A 26,884-nucleotide genomic window follows, 5' to 3' on the forward strand; every position below is an offset into this window, starting at 1 on the left:
TTGTAAAATTTTTCACACTTCCAAAGATTGAAAATACAGATTTCCCTTGCCCCATGGGTTAAACATTTCTGTATAGTTTAAGCATAGGATGGAAAATGTTGAGGTGTATCTTTATAGTGGAAAACACAACCCCATGCAGGAGACACACCTTGTAGCTAGTTTGTCCTGCTACATATCTGTAAGATTCTATAAAAGTCAGTCACACAAGGGAGTTCTGGCCTAAATAAAGGAAAGGGGCCAGAAAAAGAAGGCCTCCACCCTAAGGGCACAGAAATGATGATTGTAACAGTGCTTACATTTACCAAATGCCTGCTGGAGCAGAGGCTGAGAAAACCACTGGTCTATTGTTCTCCTTGTCCTTTTCTTTCTCCTCCTCCCCTCCTTCCCTTTTTATTGCCTTCTCCTTATCCAGCCCTCTCTCCCCCTGTTTGACTCTCTATGTCTGTCTGTTTCTCTGTCTGTCTGTTTTCTATGAGTGTCAGTGTATTCTTTGCCTGCCCATGCATGGTATACATATGTGGATATGTGTACATTGTGTGCAGATTCTCTTGAGGAGGTCACTGTTTGACTTTTGGTGTCTTCTATTGCTCCCCACCTTGTGTTTTGAGACAGGTTCTCTCGCTGAGCCTGAAACGCAAGGATTCAGCTGGTGAGCCTGAAACACAATGATTCAGCTAGCTGCACTGGCCAGCAAGCCCCACAGGTTCTTCTGTCTCCACTCCCATCTTACCAAGGGGCTTCTATGTAGATTCTGCTGATCTGATTCTGCTGAGCTTGGGTCCTCAGGCTTACACAGCAAGATCTTTACCCACTGAGTTGTTGCCTCAGGACCCGATAGGTCTGTTTTATTCTTGCTCTATAACCATCCTTTCCCTGTAATTGGACATTTTTCTCCTGCCTGTGTATTACCAAATACCCAGCAGCTGTTTCCCAAATAACTGACTCAAGCTTTAATATTACTTATAAATGCTCATCCCATAGTTCAGGCTTGTTACTTGCTAACTCTCGCGTGTAAATTAACCCACATTTCTATTTATGCTTTGCCCCATGGCTTGGTGCCTTTTCTCAGTACAGCATGCCTATCTTGCTCTCCCTCTTTGCCGGTGAATCCTCAGACTCTGCTGTTCTCCTTTCCATCATTCTTAGTCGTCCTGCCTATACTTCCTGATGGCTACTGGCCAATCAGTGTTGTCTTATACCAATTTGAATGACCAATCTTTACAGTGTAAAGAGCATCATTCTATGGCATTTTCTTGTCTTTATTTCCTTTTTAAAAGGCTTCTTATATTTAATTTTTGTCTCTGGGTGGGGCTGTGTGCATATGAGTGCCAGTGCCCAAGCAGGTCAGAAGTGCCAGATCCCTGGAGATATAAGTTGTTATAAGCTGTCTGATATGAGCACTGGGACCCAAAATCATGTCGCCTGCAAGAGTAGCCCACACTATTAACCACGGGGTCTGTTCATTCCATTCTGTCTTCCTCATGAAGGTAAGAAAGGGGTGGAATCACTAGGGACAGAATCCTGACAGTTCACACTCTGGTCTGTAACTGTGTAAATACAGACAGGTCATTGAAACACTGGAATAAGCGTGTTCTTTCTTAGTGGAATGGAGTGGGCAGCCTCGAGAAAACCTGAGCTTCACATGTCTCAAAAGTCCTAGGCCCATTCCATATCATTGTGCCGTGGCTGCATTATCTCTTGGGTGTTCACACTAAGTGGTAGTAGTGGGCCTACACCTCACCCAGCCCGTTCCTCCAGAATATTGCCTTCACATGTCTACCCCAGTTCTGGCAGTAGATGCTGATTACGGGGCTGTGAGCAATCTCACCAGATGTCGGCATTTCCCCTCGGGGCTTCGAGATTGGCAATGGGCCTGAATGTTTGGCAAAACTTCTCCATGGGTTTTGAGAGGATAGAGAACAGATTTTTCTAGGATTGTTTTCCTTTTAAGCAACACCAATGTTGGCAATGATAAGAGGGCTGTAGTCAGTGCACAGCCTACAGAAACCATGTTAGGGAGGAGCTCCAGCCATCAAGGGTACCAAAGAATGAATATCTACACAGATGAACATTTTTAAAGATGCCTAGAATCAAACAGTGGAGGATATTGTAGCTATGTCCAGTCTCCAACCCGTGCTGGGCTATGCCTCTAACATTTGCCCTCCCCAGTTCATACCAAAGCCCCTACCCAGCATTATCTGAATCTCGCCTCACTTCAATCCAGCTTGATCATGCTTTCGTCTGACTCTGTGTCACCCTGCAAAACCCTGTTGATGGGAAGATGCTGATGATCCCTTACGCTTGGCTCCTGTCTGGAATGGGGTTCTCCAGGGCACAGAAAAAAGAAGCAGGCCTAGGTATAGGGATGGGGAAGATTCAGTGTGAGCAGCAGAGGGTTGAGCAGGTTTATACAGGGAACATTGTCTGAGCATCACACACATACCTGGCCTTGGCAGCAGCCCAGGGTATTTCCAAGCATAGATTGTCACTGGAGTGCTAGAGAGGTTCTTCATGTGGTGGGAAGAGCAATCTTCTCCCATCCCGTCTAGCTTACTCACTGTCTCCCGGGGTCACCTGAGAAGGCTCTGTCATTACTGCCCCCTACTGTGCTGAGTCATTGGGGGGAGGGCTCACTCTAAGAACAGCAAGACCACAGCCATCAGATAGCCATCTTTCTCCCAGCTGACCAGATTTCAGCATTAGAGAGGGACATCCCCATGTTTATCTCAGTGCCCATTCTCTTGATAAATGCCCTCCTTGCCATACTGAGGTTGGCCGGTAAGATTTTAAGTTTCTACAAGAATATCAAGGGTAAATGATATGACATGACTTCCTCTCAGAATATAATACCTGTGATGGCCAGGGATAGGACAAAACAAGACACATTTTCAAAGCTCTGAACAACTTCCTGTGTAAAACAGTGCCTGTTAACTGTTGTTCCTAATGTTTACTGTTTCTGGATGTATATGCTCAACCTTCTGTATGAGCATTCTATGTAAGATTTGTGGACATGCAGACATAATATTGCAGACTCTTGTGAGGATTATTAGTAAGACTCTAGAGTCATGTGGGCATGCCTGCAGGGAGTTTCTAAGGTAAGAAGACCTCATGCTAAATATAGGGGGCACCATTCTATAAGCTATTGCTGTGAGACAATGGTCTTATACCCTGTAAAGATTTGTCAGTTATATTAGTTTAATGAAACACAGATTGGCCAGTAGCCAGGCAGGAAGTATAGGCGGGGCAGCCAGAATAGGAGAATTCTGGGAAGAGGAAAGCCTCAGTCTGCAGTCTTCACCCAGACACAGAGGAAGCAAGATGAGACTGCCTTACTGATAAAGGTATCAATCCACGTGGCAAACACAGACAAGAATTACGGGTTAATTTAAGATGTAAGAGCTAATAAGCTAATAAAAAGCCTGAGCTAACAGGCCAACCAGTTTATAATTAATGTAGATCTCTGTGTGTTTCTTTGGGACTGAACAGCTGAAGGACCAGGCAGGACAGAAACCTTTGTCAACCGGCTATGGTCCTAGACTGAATTAAAAAGATGACACTGAGCTGCACAGCAGCAAGCATCTCTCTCTCTCTCACCTTTATGACTGAAGATGCAATGTGACCATTTGCCTTAAGCTCCTCATGCATGGCTTCCCTGCTGCAACAGTCTGTATTCTTCGATTGGGAGCCAAGATCAACCCTTCTTCCCCATAGTTATTATTGTTGGTTATTACTGTCAGAGCAATGAGAATTAACTAATATTCTTTCATTTCCCAATGAAAACTACAAGTATTAGGGAAGTCAATAGATGGTCCCCAAAGTACCCAGCCAATAATGATAGAGTGATACTTAAACCCACAAGTGGCCCTAACATATTATCCCGTATCTCCAGGATATTACAGATGTACAGTCATGGTTTCTGTGGTATTGCAGACAATCCTCAACTTAATAGTGCTTTGATGTAGGATTTTTCTGCTTCCTGATGGTGTGAAATCAATATGTGTTCAATAGAAGCTGTACTTCAGATTTTAAGAAGAGGTGTTTTCCCAGGATAGTGTGGCATCAGACAGTAGCAATAAGCCACAGCTCTGGTCAGCTAAAGGAATCGCATGATGAAAAGGCTGTTGCCTGGTAGTTAACAGGGCTGGTAGATGAGGTGGATTTCGTGAATTTTCTTTTGGGAGATATACAGCTTACTAAAGGTTCATCAGGACACACACCCCTCACATAAAAAAAAAAGAATAGTGGTATTTCCAATACATATAAATATTGTTTTGATTTCTTTTAAACGTGACATTTTGAAGATCGGCAGTTCAGAAAACTGTTTATATCCTCTGCTATACTAGTAAAGGAAAATGGTCATTTTCTTTTCTTTTATAAAAAGACAAATTCAGTGTCTTTCAGATCCCAGCAAGCCCACAAGTTCATAGTTGTCTAGTAACAACAGGAATATGATAAAAAAAAATCTTTAAAAATTACTGATATTTACAATATGAAAGTATCTTTATCATGAGACTCTAGCCACCACCTAGACATTTATGAAATGCTATATGCTTTAAATAAATTGGATTTTCCTCAACTTTGGAACCAGAATAGCCTTTTTAAATCAAAGTTGTGGCATGTCTGATATTTTAATCAATACTGATTCAGCAAAGGCTTTCACACTGGTGTGTTACTGAATGCGAAAATTGGGGGTGGACCAGTCCACACGCACCACGTTGGGTGTCAGATGTTACTAAAAAGAGGGGTGAGGATGTGAGTCGATATAATAATCCCAAGATAACTCCAAAAGATTCCAGTTATTATTCTTTATTGTAAGGGGAAAACTCACAGAACAGGAAATGAGAAGTCCATCCTCAAGGTGTGTAACACAGGAACAAAGGAGAGAGCACTGGGTAAGCCTGAGGCTTTCTCTGGGTACCCAAAGTTCACACTCCAACATAGTCCAGCCTCTTAAAGGTCATTGACTGAAGAAGGTTCCCCATCACCTGGTGTTATTTTTTTCAATCAACCAGAAAACAGATCTAATAAAATCAATTTTATTGACATCTTTCATCTGTAATCTGTATAATATATTAATGTGAAGCAATTGCATAAACAGTATCTTTCTCATTTGTTTTCATGACAAGATATTGGCATTATTCAAGTTCGGTTTCACTGAAAAATAAAAAGAAATTGAAAGGGGGATTTATGAAGACCTTTAAGACATCAATTTGGACTCTAGAAAATAAAGTGGATAGTTCAAGGATTCATTTTTATTTGTGTGATCATAAACTAAGGACTATAAAGGACTTGCATTTGCGGGGAACTGTAAATTGTAGCCTTATCAACAGGAGTACACAACTATTACTCTTTAACTTGAGGCTGAGATGCAGAACATACCACAACTCATTAGACTTTTAAGTTTGTTTCTGAGAAAACAAAAATTGATTCTGACCCATTAAAATAAAGCAAACTTTCTTGTGCTGGGCTTGGCTACTCACACCTATAACCACCAAACTTTGGAGACCAAGATGGTGCGTTGACATGTGTACCGCAATGCATGTACCTACCCATTCACTGTGGGGCAAAGGTTAATTACATGCTCTTAATACTGTGACTAAGGTGGCAATGACTGTGAACGTGAATGCGTGCTTGACATTTTGATTTCATGTCTTTTAGATGCAGGATGGTTTGATCATACAGCATTTCTGGTTTTAATTTTGAAAGGGATCTTCACACTGTCGTCTACAGTGAATACCAATTTACAAGCCTGGCAACAGTGTTTTGATGTCCTTTTGTTTCTCCAGTCCTTTGCCAGTATTTTGTCTCTGTTTTTCTCTTTGACGTCCTTCACTGTGCTGAGGCTGAGATGGTACCCCATGGTGATTTGATTTGCACTTGCTGATGATGCAGGATGCTGAGCACGTTTGTACACACCTGCTGATGATTCACCGGTCTTGCTTTGAGAAATATCAACTCTGGTTTTCTAATGTTTGGCTACTGAGTTTTTGATCTCCATATATACTTTGGATATAAGCCTCTTCCCGGACAGATGCTATACTATTCTGTCTTGAACAAATTGGGTGACACCTCACAATCTGGCTTGCGCTTTCATAAAGAATGGTTAAAAGCATCACCCAGTATTTCCACATCAAGTCTTCCCCATCAGGTTTCCCTTATTTCCTGAATATTGAACCCTGACATTTATGTCCTTGTGATTTCTAACACTCTCCACCTTCTGTCTCGCAAGAACAATTGTAGATATTTATTTGCATGTAAATAATGACAGAAAGGAATCTGTCCCACATTGTCCCCTTTATCTAGAATGAGCCATTAAAATTGTTCTGCATAACAAAGAGGAAATCTGGGCTCACCAGACACTTATTTCTTTAATCTAGAATGAAGTTACACACAGCAAAGATTGTATAAGTGGAACCCATTGATTTCAACTTACAGGACACAGTATAATTGTGAGAGTTAAAACAATGGCAGACATCACATGGCTCATTGACTGTGGGGGTCTTTCTTGCATTTGTAAAAAGCTAGAATTGTATTCAGATATTCAGTTTCTGTTTAGGAATTATAGAAGCTATACCGTTGAAAGGAGACTGAGCCGTAAAAGCCTGCCCAGTGAGCATTTCTAGGTAATAATATTTGACACAGATAATAAATATTTTCTCAGATCCTGATAAAACATTATGAAACAGAGCTTCAATACAAGTCAAGATGTTTAAATTTTAGTTTTTGTGTGTGAATATTTAGCTTACATGTATGTGAACCATGCATGTGCCTAGTGCCAAGGGAGGCCAGAGGAGAGGGAGTGTCGTTCATCTTCTCTGGAACTGGAGTTACAGACAGATGTGAGCTGCCATGTGGGTGTTGGGAACTGTTGTCAGACGTTTTTTGGATTGCCAGCCCCCAAATAATGACACGAAGACTTATTATTAATTATGAATGCTTGGCCTTAGCTTAGGCTTGTTCACAACTAGCTCTCATACTTAAATTAACCCACTCCTAATAATCTATGTTCTGCCACATGACTCGTTACCTTTCCTCCATAATGTCTGTCTGTCTCCCTCCATGTCTCACAGGTAAAACCCACCTCTCTTCTTCCCACAGTTCTTATCTTGACCCTGAAGTCCTGTCTAACCTCTTCTGCTGTACTTTTTGCCATTCATCTCTTTATTAAACCAATCAGGTGCAGGAAAGATAAAACAGCAACACAGCTTTATACAGCTTGCTCAAATGTCCCAGAACGGCGAACTGCATCTGGATCTCCTACAAGGGCAGCAAGCGCTCTTAGCTGCTGAACCATCTGTTCAGACTCACAATGTAAGAATATTTTCGTCTATTTAAAACTTTTTAAAACTGTTTTTTTTTTGTTTAAATACAGAATTCTAGCAGACTTGTAAAGAGGAGGTAATGCCAATACTCCTCAAGTTATCCAACAAAATAGAAACAGAACATTTGTTCAATTCATTTTGTGAGGTCACAGTTACCCTGATACCCACACCACAGAAAGACCCCACAAAGAGGATTTGCAGACCATTTTCCCTGCTGAACTCATAGATCAGTGCCTTGTTCAGCCATCATCAGAGAAGCTTCCTCCTGTAGCATATGGGAATAAATACAGAGATCCACAACCAGATGTTATTCAGAGAGGGAGAGCTTGTAACACACAGCTCTAAGCAGGATGTCTCCACCAAATCCCTCACCTCAGGGCTCAGAGAATCCCAAAGAAGAGGAAACAGGAGTGTGAAATCCAGAGGAAATGGAGGACACCAAAAGAAAAAGATCCCCTAACTCAACTAAGTATAGTTTATATGACCTCACAGAGACTGAAGGAGCAAGCACAGGGCTTACATGGGTCTACATCAGATCTTCTACAATTGTGTTTTATGGCTTTCAGTTCAATACTTTTATGGGACTCCTCAGTGTGTGAATGAGGGGGGTCTCTCAGTCTAGTGCCTTATCTTGGGGCTCTTTTCATTCTGTTGGGTTGCCTAGTCCAGCTTCAATATGTTTTTTGTTTTACTTTATTATTTTTATTTTGTTTTTAAAGTATTTTAAAGATTATATTATAATCACTTTGATGGAAGGGACTGCTTTGGTTGTTACGTTGTTAGAACTAATTCAAACATATCAAAGTACCTGATCTCATGGTGCTGATGGTCTAACTTGCAGCAACTACTGCAATATATATGAATATGAAGGAGCGGGGAGCATTTCAGAGAATAAGAAAGGATAGCGGAGGCCATGATTTGAGACAAAATAAGGTAATAAGTGACAGAGTGATGAGTTCTGTGGTCACAACAGATGAGGATCATGTCCTGTATATTTCAAGAAGTCAGAGAAATACTTAGTAATGCCTTCCCCCCCCACAGAGAAATATTAAAGAAATCAGGTGTGCTTCCTTGATCTGAATGTTGCATAGTTTACTCATATATGGAAATATATAGTACCTATATAACATATAACATTTTATGTGTTAATTAAAAGTTTTAAAATGAAAATTGACATGGGAAAATCTTACAGAAGAAGAATAGGAAGGAGGAGGCAGAGGAGGAAGGAAGGAAGGAAAGAAGGAAAGAAGGAAAGAAGGAAGGAAAGAAAGCATTTTGATGAGTCTAAAAAAAAATACCAAAAATACCAAGACGTTACTGATAGTGGGAGAGCCTTTCCGGCACAAACGAGCTTCAGGTGTATCTGAAGGAGAAGCACAAACACTGAGACTGGAGCCCAGTGAGCAAGGCTCAGAAGAGATGTAGTTGGAGAAGTAAACAGGGCCCACATTGTTCAGGTTCAGGACAGGAGAAGTAAGCAGGGCCCACATTGTTCAGGTTCAGGACAGGAGATGGGCTTTTACAATTTTTGAAAATATTGTGAAAAGCCCTAAAAGGTGCTGGTAAATGTTTAAAATTTGGCTTTTCGGGGGTTTAAAAAAAAAAAAAAGGACTTTGCACTTCCCATGGTTTTAGATTCTCACCAAGGCTAGTATTGTCTTTAAGGCTGATTTCTTTATGCTGACGCGAAGCCGTGAAGGTGGAGTCGGCAAGGCATGAACGAGCCCATCCTCTGAAGTCATACAAGCAGCAACTATGAGATTTAAGGGGGATTTAAGGGCCTTTTTAAAGAACCCTTTATGGAGCAGATTGGAGGACAGACTCTAAGGAAATAAAAGCAGAAGCAGAAAGGCCAGGCTGACAGATTGCTGCTGCAATCATAAAGGGTGTGAACACAAGCGTGTCAGACGAGGGTAACAATGCCACAGAGCGACAAAAGCGCTCAGTGTGTCTCTGGACCAGGCTCTGCTTCCAGTCTTTTCTTATTAACCTGCTCAATGCGGCATCCCTATGAGTAAATACTTAAATCCATATGTAAACTAGAGCGCTGAAACGTGGCAAAGTTAAGCATCTGCCTCAAAGCAAAGACATAAAGGGGATTTAGTCTCAAGACATCTGTGGCTATACAGTGCTGCCCCTGGGGTGTGAAGGGCTCAGATTCAAGATGGAGTCTTCAGGCAAAGCCAGCAGGTAAACAAAGTCAGATTAGGTAAACATTCGGTAGTTAAATTTAGCTCTTATTGCAGTTATATGTACACATAAAATCTTATATCTGACTATATATTGTTGAACTTTAACCTGTGGCGATAGGATTATACTACAATTTAGTTCAGTTATATGGATCAAATAATAGTAATAATTGCATATTATTGCTGATATATGCATATATATATAAAACACAAAATCTGTATATATTGCCAATATATGGCAATAAATATGTGTTATTGATTTTACATATTTGAAATAGCTAAAGAAGCCACAGTCATTTTTCTAATATATGAACAAAATAGCTACCTTTTTTTTTCCAATTAGCATTCTAGGGGAAGGTAACGGTTTTCAAATTTTCTCAACTTCAGGATAATACCAAACTTCCCAATGACTACGATTTCATACTGGAACCTTCTGATTTAGTATTTCAGAGGATGACCTATATGTCTACTCTTCAAACTTAGTGTGCATGCAGATCACATGAACTGTTACTTAAATTCTATTTTCATTGGTAGATTTGGTAGACAAGACTTTCCTAGAGGAGAAACTTACAGCTATTTTTAAGAGCAGTGGTAAAACTGGACAAGGTTGCTAAATAGTGCCATATAGTAATAGTTCATTTCTATTTTAATAAATCAATTTGCTGGAAGATCGGAGAGTAAAACAACCCCAGTGTTAACCTTACAGACCAGGCAGTGATGATGCACACTTTTAGTCCCAGTATCCCCACTAGTTTGCCATAGAAACCAGGGGGTAGTGGCACGTGCCTTTAATCCTAGAGATAAATATAGAATAGGAGAGACAGCTCTCAGATATAGTCTCATTCTGAGATTCCTGAAGGCAGAATCGCCATTTTGAACTGAGGCAGAGGTAAAAGCAAGACTGTCCGGCTGTCTTGCTTTTCTGAGCTGCATGTTGAACCCCAATATCTGGCTCTGGGCTTTTAGTAATCATGATACAATGCCACTTGCATGCCATAAAAGGTGGCACACAGGAAAGGAAGACATATCTTCTAAGAAACTGGACTGTGTACCGATGGGCTCTGGGGGACTTGAGCCGGACACTTCCTGTCTCTGCATGTTCTCTTCCATCTCTCCACACGGATGGGACAGGCAGTCTGCATTAGAACCGCTGTTTCCTGCCAAGGAGAATGTAGGGTATTTGGAGCTCATCGTCTATAATCCTATTGTTGAAAGTCATAGAGATGTGAGCAGGAAATAATCTTTGAGAGACGACAGACGCCTGTCGTCCACAATGGATGTGACAGTTGAATCAACAGGGCCCTGGCTCAAGACACAGGAGGTAGATTAAGGGAGATGAACAGATAACAAAGCCTGGCTGAGGTATGAATTTTAGTACTTGGAAAACTTGGTGCATCCAGGAGGATATATCTGCTTAGGAGAAAGCAGGGAGGGCCCTGAGGAGTCGCTCACTCCTGGCTAAACATAAGACTTGAAGATGGAGAAAATACAAAACCAAATAAACATGAAAATCCACTGAAATTTGAAAACATTTCCTGTTGAGGCCCCAATTCTCTCTCTCACAGATACTCACATTCTTGTAGAAGACCATCCTTGCATGTAGTCAGGGACTATAAATGACCTATAGCAAATAGAATATTATATAGGTGATGGGATCCCACTTTCTTGATAAAGCTGCCTAATATTTTAATGTTGGCCTTACTAAGACATTCTTTCTCTCTCTGGCTTTGTTGACATAATCTTCTAGGTCACTCCCTGCTGTATTTATACAAAGGCCCATGTGGTAAAGAATCATGACCAGCCTCCAGTTTATTATATTCAACACTAACATGCATCCTTTGGTCCAGTAACTCCAAGGAACTTAGATCTGCCAATAATAGTGTCAATTTAGAAGTTCACCTTTCTCCAGGTGAGCCTTGAGGGGAATCAAAGTGCCCTAGTCAATGCATCCATTATTTCCTCTTTATGAATCCCCAAAGCAGGCATCACAGATAAGCTATATCCAAATTCTGACTCACAGAAACAGTAAGATAAGAAATTGTTAAGTTTGTGTTGACATTGTAACACGGCAATAGATAAAGAACCCATCACGCATGCACAAAGCGATACAAAAGGGTAGGTCTAATGGCTCAAGGTACAAAAGCACCACTTCCAACTAGTCATTGATTGCTCAATTAGCCATGACAATAGAAGGAAATGTCTTAAAACCTGATCCTAAAAACAAAAATACTAGAATAAAAAATATATATTATGAGAAACGTCAGAGGCCAGTTATTGTAGGGAGAAAAAAACAGACTCTATGGAATTAGTTCAAAAATAATCAGGAAAATAAAGAAGCAAACAACACAGTGTGTGAGACAGGACATAGAGGGAAAGAGATAAATAAACTGGAGTTGGTGCGCTTAATTATAATATTTGATTATTAACAAAAATGGTGACATACTGAGAAACAGGACTCTGTAACCCACCAAGAGAAATTGCCACCGGCACCCAGATTGCCAGACAAACATTTCAAAGCCGTAACTTTGAATTGCTAAAAGGGAACTATATCTAAAGAATCAGGGGAAAGTATACTTGTTAGAATTCATCTGTTATATAATATCAATGAAGAGATCAGATGTTATGAAAAATCAAAATATGCATTGTAGATTCAACAAAGGAGTCTAATAATATTTCAGAGGCGAAGCAATTATCAGCAAACGTGAAGGTAGGATGGTGGGGCCCACCTCGTGGTCTTTATACATCTGCTAATGTGTTCTGTGTAGGACTCTGTGTTCGTTCATGGAACCGAACACCTAACAAGAAGAGACTTAAGCAAAGAAAGACTTACTTTGGCTGATAGTACATGGAGATACAGGCCATCATGGTGAAAGGACTGACAGCAGGGATATGAGGCGGCTTCCACAGTTATCTGGAAGCACAATGGACAGGAAGTAGGGTCGAACCATCAAACTTCAAGAAAGTTCCTAACGTTCACCTTCCTCTAGCAAGGCTCCACCCTCTAAAGTTTCTTCAACACTCCTAGGTACCAAGTGTTCAGACCTGAAGAATACTAAACCTGAAGAAGAAAAAATGAAAAAATAATTATACAAATAAATAAATAAGAAAGAAAAGAGCTTCACAATATGTAATGCTGAAAATTCAAGGATTCTAACAAGCCAGACAGGAAAACAAATAACTCAAAACGGTGAAATATTAGATGTTTACATTCCTCATGTGTTCGAGCTATTTTTAAATATTTTCAGAGCTCCTAAGTATAGTCTAACCACAGCTTTGCTTCTATTTCCCTCAACAGTTCCTTAACATGCACTTGTCAGCATCCTTCTTCCTTTGTAGGAGGACAGCTTCTCTTCTCCCATAACAGTAAATTTTATCTGTAACATTATTCTTGATATCTTTATTAATTCAACCCCTGCTCTCCATCAACACTAAATAGCTGCCTCTAATCAGATTCACGTTAGTGAATCATGAATTAATCAGATTCATTGAGACATCAGGGATCACAACACAGGCGCACAGACATGAGCATGCGCTGTCAGCATCATGGATACAATGGATCCCCCTGTGGACACGATTCAGTTCAGTGACTGCACTGTACCACCCATGCCCTGACTTGAAACTGGGCGGCACAGAGGCAGAAGGCAAGCATGAAAGACAGGACCAGAAATTTGCTGAACAAGAAACACGTTGGTAATTAAGTAACTCCATTCCTCTGAATTAGTTCCTGTTTTGTTTTTTTTTTTTTTTCTAATTTGGAAATGCATCAGTCTCATTACATCCAGACTGATGATTAAGTTGTGTAAATTACAAAATCCTTTATGTGTTTTCTTCTGGTAAAAATTTCATTTCGAGGGCCTAGCAGTATGGCTCAGTAGGTAGAGGTGCTTTGTAGTCAAGACTGGTGACCTGATTTGGGTCACCAAGACTTTCACTGTAGAAGAAGCACTGACCCCCACAAGTTCTCTGAACCCCACATACCAACCATGTCACACACAGAGAGTATATTAAGAAATTAAATGTAATGAAACATTTTTAAAATCTATCACATATGTATGTATTATTTATTTATTCTAGTATTGAAGTTAAGAGTTTAGTTGAGAAGGTTGTTTTGCTTTGAGTCAAAACATTTATTCAATATTATTGTGCATAAAACCTGATATAACAAATACTTCTTACCTTGGGCAATTGGGCAGTTGACAGACTATATTAATATGGTCTGTTTACTTTAAAATGGTTTACTAATGTATCTATGCATAGACAGGAAGCCCATTTCCTCCTTCAATAATTCATTGTTATAACAGTTCTACCCAATATTTTTGTGTGTGGGTGGGAAGGAAGTCCAAGGGCATGGAGACAGGCCACTAACATCCCGTGCCATGAAGACAGGTTGGGAGTTTGTAGAATAGAAAGAAGCGGTATTTCATGTGGTAGCTGAGAAATAAGGAAGCTAACTTTCACTGTTATTCCAGGCTAGCATATTTACAGGGTTTTTCTGTTGTACTGTCAAACCAATAAACACATCTGCCTACTACAGGACATTATTATGGGAACGTGTGACCAAAACAACTGGTTTTTTTCACTGTGTACATCAAGGTCAGGTTAATGATAAATATGGACTATAAATATAAAAGCCATAATTGTCAGAATGAAAAAAATAGCATTTTGTTGGCTTGTACAGTTAGGAATATAAATTTTCATATATATATATGAGATTTAAAGAATATATAGCCTACAAATAAATCATATAAATTATGAAATAAGATGTTCGAAGATCAACCATTATTGTTATTGACTGAAATTTATCTTCAACTTTATTTATATTACAAAATGCATATGTAACTGGAAATCCCCCCTTGTGACCGGGACCCAAACCTGCAGTGGGTTGCAGAGTTTGTTCATCCAAGTCCACTCCTAGTGGTTGGCATAGTGATCATCCTTGCTGTTTCCATGGAGTTGGGGTCTTCCTAAGTAACCAGTGCTTGGTTTCCTGCTCATTCATGAAAGTTGTTCCCTTGTGTAGTAAGGAACACTGTCTCTTTATTTATCTTTAGATTCTTTTGTTCAAGCAATTCTTCGACCCCTATCTGGTTGCATTGGGCACATTGTGGCAAGGATTTGCACAGAATCCCAGAATCCCTTCCCTGGCAAGCCAGTATCACCATTCATAGTTTGGAACCAGGCATGGGATGAGCTTGTGGCTGGTGATACCATGCAGAGAATGTTCCGTCCAGTCTGTCCAGGTCACCCAAGAGCTAGCTCTCCCTGCCCCACCCAGCCCCAGCTGGTTAGTATGGGGTTTCTCAAGGGAGAATGATCTCTCAAATACCCGGAAGAGACAGAAGGGTACCATCAAGGAACGAATATGAGAGAGCCTTGCATACTTCTTACAGTTTTAAAAAATCGATTTGACAAAGTTTTCTGCTAAATCCTTTAAGAAGTCTAGCAAGGAAAAAAAAATTCCTTAACTCTGCCTAGGCCAGTATTTTCTTTCTTTCTTTCTTTCTTTTTTTTTTTTTTTTTTTTTTTTTTTTTTTTTCTTTTTTAAGACAGGGTTTCTCTGTCATTATGGAGCCAGTCCTGGAACTAGCTCTATAGACCAGGCTGGCCTTGAACACACAGAGATCCACCTGCCTCTACCTCCCTAGTGCTGGGATTAAAGACATGTGCCACCACCACCTGGCTTCTAGGCTAGTATTTTAAAACTTTCTCACCTGATGTACTTTTTCATAGGTATTTTTATTAACATTCTATAAAATGTTAATAAACTCTGGCTAATGAGGCTCAAGAAACAAACAGATGCCTCTGAGAGCCAACCTGCTTGACTGTGAAGTTGAGTAACTTCCGGTCCTATTGAACTAGTGGAAGGGGGATTGTCTTTCCTTGCTCAGGCTCCCTGTAGGCCCTGCCCTTCTCCCATCCTCTCGGGCCTTGCTAAAACACTGTCAGATTGCATTCCTAAAGCTATTCCTTTCCTTAGCCACTTCCTCCTACTGAGGCTGACAACCAAGGTCCAGGTATCAAAGTATTGAAGTCCTGCAATCAAAAGCCTTGTTGGCTCACCTAATCAGCATGGCCAATAACAATTAAACACTTCATGGTAACACAGGGTTCCCCCTTTGGCTTTATTTACAAACCACCATTTTCCTATGTGCCACATCTGTCTCCTCTCTATCCAGAGGCAAACTCTGGGACAAATAGCCTTGACCCCCTCCCTCGTTCCCTTCCCCTTCTCCCTCACCCTCTTTCTCTCGCTTTTGTCTCTTTTTTTCTGCCCTCTGTTCCTCTGAGGCAAATAAATCTCCTTTGTGCTGAGAACTTGGCTGTGGGGACCCTGAGCCCTTACTTTTCCTTTCAACAAACATTAGGTAACAAAACTGAAGTGGCATTTCCTGACTCAGGATTAATATATCACTTTGATCATTTCTCCAGCATTTTACATTCATTCATTCGTGTGTGTGTGTGTGTGTGTGTGTGTGTGTGTGTGTGCGTGTGCATGTATGTGTGTGCATGTATGTGTGTGTGTGTGTGCGTGTGTGTGTGTGTGTGTGTACAAATGCACATGTGCCACAGACTGTATATGGAAATTAAATGGCATTTTCCAGAGCTGAATCTACCCTTCTGCCATGTGGGTTCTGGCCATCTAACTTGGGTCATCATGCCTGATTGCAAGTACCTTTTCCTGAAGGCCACCTTGCTAGCCCCAGCAGCATTGTTTTTGAATGGCTAGCACAGCAGGTCAAGTCTTTTAATAGACTACATAACTCTTAATAACCTACTTTCTTCCACAGAGCTTCTAGAGATGAAGCTTTGTCCTCTGAAGTCCCATAAGATTACATTTATCCCTCAAGTTTTTCCTAATTGGAATAAATTCAATTACCAGCATTTCCATCCGTCCTCCTCAGATGATTCCAGACAATCATGATATGAGGCTCAGACTGGAAAGTATGAAGGAGAAAGATGATGAATCACAGGCCCGGGGTGAAGGTAGACCTTCAGAAATAGCTGGATCTCACCAACACTTGCTTGACCACATACCTGTGTGTGTGTGTGTGTGAGTGTGTGTGTGTATGTTTATGTGTGTCCAAATGCACATGTATGTGTGTCTGGGCATGTGTGTTGCATTAGTAATTGATGACAGATAATAATAGACAGACAGCTAGCCTGGGGGAAGGGGAGTGATGCCAGAGTCAACAGGCAGGCATCGATGCAGGGAAGGTGTCCTGGCTGTAACAAGACAGCTTTATAACAGAAACACAGGGCATGTAGTCACAACACATTTGTTCTATGGAGTGCAGTTAGGCCCCTGCAGGACAGCTGGGGGGATTGACATTAGGGACAAGTTCAGAGGGTCTTATCCCAGCAGAACTGACCCTTGCATATCTGCCACTGTTTTCTGTCCCTCCTCCAGGGCCTCCCACTAACATGTTTTACCTGGGAGCACGTCATCCATCAGATAAAAATGAAGATAGTGTTCCACTGGGGAGCAAGCAAAATGTTCTTGAGTGGGCTTTGGCAATGTATCACTGTATAATCCTGTCTTGCGTTCTACAGTGTTTCATGGGCTAACTATATTGGCTGACCTTCCCTTTAACAAAATGGAGATAGCAGGGTGAATATATGCAATTCATATCTATTATGTAGTAAACTATATATATACTCATATTGTAGATATTTATATATATATATTCATAAATAGATTGATAATATGAATATATATTGTGGTTTCTTCCAAACAGAATGCATAATCTTGGGAAGAAAGGTATATGTAAAATAAATAAAATTACAAGCACACATAAAAAAGATGTATCTTTTCTTTCCTTATTTTTTGCTTATGCAATTGCGTTATTTTGTGTCACCTGGGGCTATGCCATAAGACCATCTTCAGTCTTATTTTCATTGTGACTAATAAATGACCATAGCTCCTAAGAGAGACTTAAGACACAAGGAAATAAAAAAGATTTGAAAGGCCAGAACACAATCCTAAACTAGTGATTATTAACATGAGTTTGCTTTCAGGTCCAAGGGCCTGGATTGCTGCCTGATCGTTGAGTTGTGGCCAACGTGTTTATGAGTCTGAGCTGCTTCTGTCCCTAAGGAAGCTGAGATTGGTCACCTGAACATAATCCAATCTCCCCTCTCCATTCCTAGATGTTCCTTCTATGACCTCAGGAGCCCTTGTTTCTCTCAGCCTGGCAGCTCAGATTTCCTTGTTCTCCCAAAAATCAGACATCCGAGTTAAACCCAGAAGGAGTGGGAGCTTGCAGTGTATCAGGCTGATAAAAACCCGGTGTCCCGCTCAACTGAGTGGACAAAGGCAGTGGACTAGGAAGGCCTGTTCTGGATGCCAAGTGGTTAGTCAAAGAGGGTCAAAGCACACGATGGCAACAGGCTTGATGACGGATGTGCCCTGAGAAAAGGGAGCAGGGTCACTTTTCATTCAGAGGAGCAAGGGTGGCAGAGGCGGAGTCAAACCTGAACACCTGGAATAATCAATGATATAGGTGCCGAGAATGGGAAAGCAATGGGTCCTTATGAACAAGGAGTGACTTTACAAGAGCTGGGTTTAAAGACAGAGACTAGGCTTTAGGTGTTGGCTTCAGTAGGAGAGTGCGCAGGGATCCTCCCTCTGTAGCGGGACTGTGGGCAGGGAGGAAATGTAGCCAGGGGTTCAAGTCCACAAGGCAGTTTCATTTTGTTTCCGTGGACTGCATCCCTGGGTTCTTCCTCATGTTTCTCCCTCTTTCTTCTGTCTCTTGTTGCTCTTAATTCTTTCTTGATTTATAACCCAGGGCAGTAATATGAGCTTGAAATGGTCTAATTTCTTTACTGGATTTTATGCTTTGTTTCTTGAGTCTTGAACTCCACTCATGTGTGTATATGTGGTTCTGTATTGCTAGTGTGTGTGTGTGTGTGTGTGTGTGTGTCTCTTTTGCTTGTGGGAAAGTGTGTGTGTCTGGTTTGCTTGTGGGAAAGCATGTGTGTGTGTGTTTGTGTGTGTGTGTGTGTGTGCGCACGCGTATGTCCCATTTGCTTGTGGGAAAGTGTGTGTGTGTGTGTGTCCGATTTGCTTGTGAAAAGCGTGTGTGTGTGTGTGTGTGTGTGTGTGTGTGCTTGTGTCCCGTTTGCTTGTGCATTCATCTACCAAGGTTTCTTTGCTGCAGGCAGGAAACATTAGACTCCTAGGATAAAGACTGAAGTTTATCCCAGAAAGCTTATTTGTTTGTCTTCCAAAGTGTGTTACTGTTCCACATAGTAGCAATATGTCTGCTGTAAGCAACTTCAAGAAAGAAATCTTTGTCTTGGCTCCTGGTTTCAGAGGTTTGCATCCATTGCCAGAGGTCCTGTTGCCTTTGGGTCTGTGCCTCCTCTGAGCATCACGGAGTAGGGACACACAAAGCAAAGCTGCTTACCTCATGGCATCCAAGAAGGAAAGGGACAGAGAAAAAGGCATGGGAGTCCCACCATCTGCTTCAAGGACATTTCTCCAATGAACTAGCGTCCTTTCAGTAAAACCCACATCTTGAAAAGTCCTTTGCATCAGAATAGTGTTCTTAGTTAGAGGCAAAAATCTCAGCACTTGTGCCTTTGGAGAAGGTCAGTCAGAACAGTCACCAAGATCCCCTCCCTGAGCAGTTCAGATGAGACATAAGGGCTACATACACATAAGGTGTGTTGCTTTGCAGGGGAAAGAAACCTAAACTAAAGAAGTCTGCTTCTTCCACTGTGGAGAATAAACATACCTGTCTTTTGATCTAGAAGGAGATATGATCTCTGTTTTCTGGGTGGAACAGGGTTGTTTGGTTTTTCAGATGGTATTACATATTATCTAGATTAACTTCAAACTTACTTCACAGCTGAGGATAGCCTTGAACTCTTGATCCTCTTGTCTCTTTTAAGAGCTAGAATCAGTAAAGGATGTACCGTCTCATCCCTCTTGAGGTAGTATATTTTTCTTTCTAGTGTATTTGCTAAACCAACATCCCTGAAATTGTAGTATGAAATAAAGGCAGTCAAATGGCTTATCTCAAGAGATGTACAGAAATTTAAAAAAAGCATTAATAGTTTTCTCTCAACCATATCTTGTTTCCTGACTTTATGGAAGCAATATTCCCTTTCTTGATTTCATATTTCATATCTTTAAATAAGGAGAGGTTAATTAGATCAGTTTTAAGATAATTTTATAGCAATGAAATTAGGACAATTTTTTTAAGAGAAGTTTTGTAAAGGTTTAGTCTCTCAAGGTCTAATAATCACAGGATTATGCTTACATCTAGGAGATAAATGATAGTTGGCACCACACATACAGACACAGAGAGGGAGGGGGGAGAGGGAGAGAGGGAGGGAGGGAAGGAGGAAGGGAGGGAGAGAAAAGAGAGAGAGGGAGGGAGGAAAGGAAGAAGGGAGGGAGGGGGAGAGAATCAGCACGTGAGCAAATGTGCAGTTCATTTCTAGGTTGTGGTGTGTGAGTGTGTGTGTGTGTGTGTGTGTGTGTGTGTGTGTGTGTGTGTGTGAAAGTCCAGTGGATTGGAAGTTGATACTAGAATGAAAGGCAAATTGTGATATGTCTTTTCCTATCATTTCAATTCAATTGTAAGTGTGCTTCTCTTAGTTTAAAGACACGTGAAGAGCCTGCAATTTTCTCTTGTTTGAAAATTTCTTTATTTTCAATATTTCCTGCTCGCTCTCAATGTGAAATTGTGCTGGGAGCGAAATGATTTGCTAAAGTGGAACCTTTGCAAAAAACCAGTCCTGCTGATTCCTGCAAAAACGACCAGGTCATCATGAAAAGGACTCAGGCGTCTGCTGCAGTAGCTTTGGTAACCTGCCAATGCTAACCACAAAGTGCTAATGATGGTGGTGTCTCTCAGATACTTCTCATCCGCGCGGCCACGTGAGCCTGCTGACATAGGGCTCTCAGGGGTCACCTTCTAGGTCTGAACTCCCTTCGAAAAGTTCAAATTTACATGCCCCAGCTTCCTTATTCCATTATGACTTTAGGGATAAGAATTCATTCACATTGTCATGCGCATCATTTATCTCTGGCATATCTCTCTTTGAAGGAGACGAACAGAAGTCCTTCTAATGGCCAATAGCTGATACTACTGAGCTCTCTAGTATTTAGGGCCAGAAGAGCTCTGGCCCTAAACTGATTCTCTCTCTTTCTCTTTCTCTCTCTCCATCTATGTGTGTGTGTGTGTGTGTGTGTGTGTGTGTGTGTGTGTGTGTGTGCATGCTTGTGTACTTGTGGGTAGCTGGGTGCAAGTTTACATGCATGCATATGCCTATAATCAATGGGCTTCATTGTTCTAACACATAAGGATCAGTCAGCTTGCGGGAAGCTGAATTGCCCAAGTATCTTTGAAATGGACTCCTGCAATGCATCTTACTCTCTAGCCCTTGATAAGTGCCTATTACTCTAAAAAAAAAAAAAAAAAAATCCCTCTGCATTTGTCAGTTTCACATTACAACAGCAAAATACCGGGGACAGCTAAGGTCATACACAAAAGAGCCATATTTAGATCACAGTTTTAGAGGCTAAAACATCCAAACACCTCTGATGGAGGCTTTTTGGCAGTTGGCAGGAGTCCATGCATGGAAGGGTCACTTGGTCAGGCAGGGAGCAGAAATGCACCTCGTAGGCCTGCTGTCTTTTACAAAACCCTCGTGAGAACTCAAGACCAGCAGGTAAAATAATTACTCATGGAGACGGGGCTTTCAATACTGCCCAGTCAGCTCTGGATGCTCAAATGGTTCTCTTCCTCCAAGTGTGTACAGACACCATGGAGAGCAAATCTCCAATTACACACCACTGTGAGACACACACACACACACACACACACACACACACACTTGGAAGATTCTGAAATCACATTGTTCTCTAACGCCCCCATCTCTTCTTGCTTAGATCTAAATGCCTCTTGTTCCAAGCAGGGTGGTACTGTCCCAGTGCCAAGATGCTATGAGGAAACCTTCTTCACAAATTTACTTCACTTATGGGTGGTGAAGTTGGGGTCGTCCCTTCCACCTCTCTACTTAGTAGCCATCCTCAGGTATTTTGATATAGAAATACAAAACAAACTAAGACATTATACTTCAAATATTAGTTTATATCGTATCTGTTTTTGTTACTATTCATAATTGTGTACTAAGTGGCGTGTTTTTAAAAATTTAAGACTTCTGTTAAGTTTGCAAAGGGAACTCTCTTCTCACGGATGTAATTGCCTCTCCTTTCTTCATTGAAAGGGAAAGAAAATGAGTGTTAGCACTTCGAAGCCACGCAAAGGACTGACCACTTGCCTAACTGGTTCTCAGTTTGAGTTTGTCAACCTTTTGCAAGTTTTTGTTTCAAAGAATGAGTTCTATTGAATTTGTTTGGTTGTTCATTTTTTAAAGGCTTGGTGGAAAGGTGAAGCTCATGTTCCACTGAAACTCAGCTATCAGCATTCTATATTTTGTTTTCTTAGAGATCAATCATAAGTCAAGAATTATTTTTCATTATTAAATTGCGGTTTAGTTTTACTTAAGAAACATTGAATTTAAAAAACAACTGTGGAAACACATGCTTTCAGTTCCAGTGCTGTAGAAGTAGAAATAGAAGTAGGGATATTGGAGGATCTTGAGTTCTAGAGCTTTTTGGCCTCCTTTTTAAGACTCTGTCTATAGATAGGTAGATGATAGATAGATAGATAGATAGATAGATAGATAGATAGATAGATAATTAAATGCTAGAATAAATTTGACAATGCTTGCTCTTATTTTGATGTCATATAATTTTACTTTCCCCAACCCCTGAATTTTAAAATCAAGCACCTGCTTCCTCCTCCAAGACTCAGAGAGGTGGAGCCTGTTAAGGTCCTTGCTGCCTGCAGCACCTGCAGGTAATGCTATGATTTGCTTTGATCTGGCCTGTGCCGTCTCCTGCAGAAACACCTCTGAAGGGTGGCTTCTGAGTGTCGGTTTTGTCCACTTTGACTTCCTCTTGACAAACTCGTTCTCACATTCTTTTCAGAGACAAATATTTTGAAAGTGAAGAGCGCGAGAGGTTGCTAAATATTGGCTTTCAAAGGTTCTGAGTCATGCGCCGTTTGCTCGGGTTACCTCTTATTTGTCTATATAAAGAGTGGTGTTTATTCTTGAATGCACTTCAGGGCCGAGGCGCTGCTGGGCAAAGAAACGTGCGGGAAGGAATGTAAACACCGCTGGGACTTGCTGGGTTCTGTCCGTGCAAAAAATTTGTGCTGGATTTAGGCAAATAAAAAAAGGAAAGAAAAGAAACGAAGAATGAGAAACAGGTAAGATGTGAAAGACAACATCATCGTAGATCAAAATGAGAAGAGTAAAATAGGCCAAACACCTTTGGCCCAGATTTTCTCTCAGACTTGGATGCTACTCTAGTTGAAGAATATAACATTGCTAAATGATCTAAAATAACTGAAAAACAAAAGTGTTCTGTATAAGCATGAAACCATATGCCTAGTAAATTATGGTCTTAGTGTCGTTTAAGTCAACTCAAAAATAATTCGTAAAGTATCAGCAGCTTGTTTTGATTGCTCAGCCCTTCTTCCTTAAACAGGGAAAGGGCAGGCTTCCCTAAACCAGATTGCCCCGGGCTGTCTCCAGGAACCCTACTGAGTATCTACTACTGAAGAACTTCCAGCTCACTTTTCTTCTAGGACACTCATGTTTCTTTTGTGGCCTTGCTTACGGTATCTGGAGCCCAGGTTGTATATCTAGTTATGATTTGAGTCTAAATTGGCACCGTTCGAATGAAGGCCATTATGTCAAGATATGAAAGCCGAGGTCTAGAGACTTGCCAGCTGTGTGGCAGTCAGCAAATCACCTCATGTCCTTTTTCATAACATAAACAAAACACTTTTCATTGAGTTCTATGTGTTCGTGAGGATGGAAGAGAAGGCAAGAGACACTTCCAGGCAAGAAGGTATTCTGCAAGAGGCAAAGCAAAGGGAAACAGAAGATTGCGTAAGGAGGTCACTTGTTTGTTTCCTGACTGCTCAGCCCTGAAATAGTCACACAGAAACTATATTATTTAAGACACTGCCTGGCCCATTAGCTCTAGCTTCTTTATTGGCTAACACTTATATCTTAATTTAACCCATTTTTAGTAATCTGTGTATTGCCATGTGGCTGTGGCTTACCAGGTAAAGTTCTGGTGTCTGTCTTCGGCAGGGCTACATGGCTTCTCTCTGACTCTGCCTTCTTTCTCCCAGCATTCAGCCTAGCTTTCCCCACCTACCTCTATTCCCAGAGCAGGCCCAAGGCAGTTTCATTATTAATCAATGGTATTCACAGTACAGAAGGGAATTCCACATCAGAAGATGAGAGTAGATTAAACGTTCAGTGCACATCAAATTTTGTCATTTTCAGCTTTTGTCTGGTCCTTTCTGTTCTGCTCAAGGTTTGTCTTCCTGATGATCTCCCATGTCAACACTATTCACTACTTTTTAAATCGCAAATTAAATTGTTTTCTACTTTCGAGATTGCCATTACCTTACCCCACTCCTTAAACTTCTCTGGACACCATACTAATTGATTTCATTTGTTAAGAATTTATCTCTTCCCTGCTTTGAAATTCTTCATATCATCTAATAGGACAAGGACCATAAAATCCTCAAAATATTGATACATGTAAGTACCATTTCTTATCTTCATGTTTTCAATGGGGGAAATGAGGCACTTGACCTAAGTAAGTGACACAAGAAACAAATGATGCACTTGAAGTCCAGAGGCCACCCACGAGCCCCCATGGCTTCAGATTCTGTCATTGTCTTTATTTCATCCTGAATTTCTTGCATTGTCTCTGTGGATGATTTGAGAGTATTTGGTGAGTAGCTACGTCTAAAGGAGCTCATTCCATCATGATGACAATGAAGAAACCACTGTGCCTCCTCTAGCTATTTTCTTAAAAGAAACATTAAGATAAATTTCCAGTGATTGTTCATTAAAGTTTGCCATATGTTCTAGTTTGGTCTTTACTGCTGTGATAATAGCATGACCAAAAGCGACCTGGGGAGAAAAGGTCTTATTTGGCTTCCATGTCTGGTTCACAGTCCTCCATTGAGGGAAGTCAAAGTAGGAACTCAAGACAAGAACCTGGAGGCAAGAACAGAAGCAGAAGCAACGCAGAACAGGCTGCTGACTTTTTTGCTCTCCAGGCTCACACGCTACCCTTCTTATACCTTCCAGGACCACCTGCCCAGTGATGGCACTCATAGTGAACTGGGCCCTCCCACATCCATCAACAGAATGTCCGCACAGACATGCCTACAGGCCAGTCTGATGGAGGAATTCTTCTCCAAAGAATCTCCATTCTCCGCCCCCCCCCCCACAGGCTATGTTTGTATCAACTTTACAAAAGCTAATCAGTGCAGCATACATACAGAGAAACAGCAAGTGCACACATCTGTCGATTGTACTCTAAGGTGCTTCCAATATTCGAAAAACATAGATGAGTTTGTTAGCTTATAAACTTTATTGTTTGATAGCCCACAGTATGCCTTTTTATGTCCCAAACTGTGAGATTCATCCAAGTTTTGCAGCCATATGAATTTAATTTGTTCTCAGTAATGTATTGCAGATACAGTATACAGCAAAATTTAATTATAATCCTGTTGATGGATATTTGAATTGTTTCCAGTTAGGGATTATTACATATGCTGACACTGTGAACTCCTTGGGCAGGCTTTTGGAAAACACACACATGAATTTCTGTAGGGACTGGACATGGGAGGAAAATGTAGATCAGCTGATGTATACACGGTTCAGTCAATAGGAGCAGATTTCTGTTTCTAATGGGGTGGGGGAATAAGAAACCTCAGTGTTCCACATCTTTACAAATATGTAGCATCGATTGTCTTACTTTAAACCATGAAGTCTCCCGTGGTGTTTTCTTTTCATAGATCCATTTCACTGTGAGATGGAATGCCGAGAAATGTGTTCACGGTACATGTGGGTGCTCTCTTTCAAGGTGCACCGATCCAAGATGCTGCAGTTTTTCCTCATGCTCCCACCATCATTTCCTAATTGTTTAATAACAATAAGCTACAGGAGATGGAGCAGGAAACCTGGGTCCAGTTCCCAGCACCCACCTGGTGGTTTACTATAATTTCTATTACAGACGATCTAGTGCATATACATTTATACAGGCAAACAATCACACATATAAAAATTTTAAAACATGCCTCCATGTTTTAGAGCACTTGGTATTTCTGCAGAGGATCTGGGTTCAGTTTGTAGCACCTTTATGGCAGCTCACAACTATCTGTAGCTCCAATTACAAGAGTTCTGACATCCTTTGCTGGCCTCTGAGTGGACCAGGCATGCGTGTGGTGCATATGCATGCATGCGAGTGAAATTCAATAAATATTTAAAAATTAAGCATTAAAATAAAATAATAAAACTAAAACATTAAAAAAATGAATAAATCTTTGGAAACAATCTACTATATCATCTCTCTATGAATCCCACTTATTTTGTAGTCCTCCCTCATTCCCTCCTGTTGTTTTTAGGCTATTTTTATTATGTCATTCTCTCTACCACTAGCTCATCTTCTAATTATTTTAATGTCAGAGCTAGTGATTATAGCATGCACCATTGACTCGCAATTATAATCTAATATAGAATTAGTGCTCTGCTCGCTTGTTGGACAATTTAAATGAACTATAATTATGGAACAAACGGCCAGTGTTCCATAAGTGTTTCATAAGTGTTGATGAGGAAAGATGATAAACTTCATTGACACTGGAAAGTGAAAGAAATACAAGGTGATGGGACAAGATGCAGTCCGTCTGATGTCTTTATTGCACATCGCAGACTCTCTGCGATATAATTGAGTACATTCAGCCAGAGGCAATGAAGCAAGAAACAGAAACTTAGCTGTATTATTTTAATGTAAGAGCGGCCATCAGAGGAGCAGGGATCAATGTGCATTTGCCTTTCCCTGCTTGTTTTCTTGAATCCGAGTTGCTCTTCATATGTGGCGAACCCTGCATTGTGAGTCTAAATGAATAGGAAAGACTTCCTGCAGCATAAGACATGAAAATTTCTTTGTATAATGTTAGAACAGGTCTCCAATTTATGTTGTGCCAGCAGATTCACCATTGTTATATTTTAGTTAAGGAACTAATGTCCCAAGTATAAGGAGCCATTCTCTTTCTACTATTTCCAAGGGTGAGGGTGGGTGAAAAAGGTCACAATGATTCCTAACAGAATCAATACGAAGTAACTTGAAGTTGCATGTGGGAGTATTTTAATATTTTTGTCTATTTATTATTTATTAATTGTTGATATTATTTTGCAGAACACAGGTTTATCCCCAGAGTCTTGTATATGCTGAGCAAGTGCTTTACCACAGAG

The sequence above is a fragment of the Microtus oregoni genome, unplaced genomic scaffold (assembly GCF_018167655.1).
Source record: "Microtus oregoni isolate MIOR12 unplaced genomic scaffold, Mior012 000000F_ref0000247, whole genome shotgun sequence".
NCBI lineage: Eukaryota > Metazoa > Chordata > Mammalia > Rodentia > Cricetidae > Microtus > Microtus oregoni.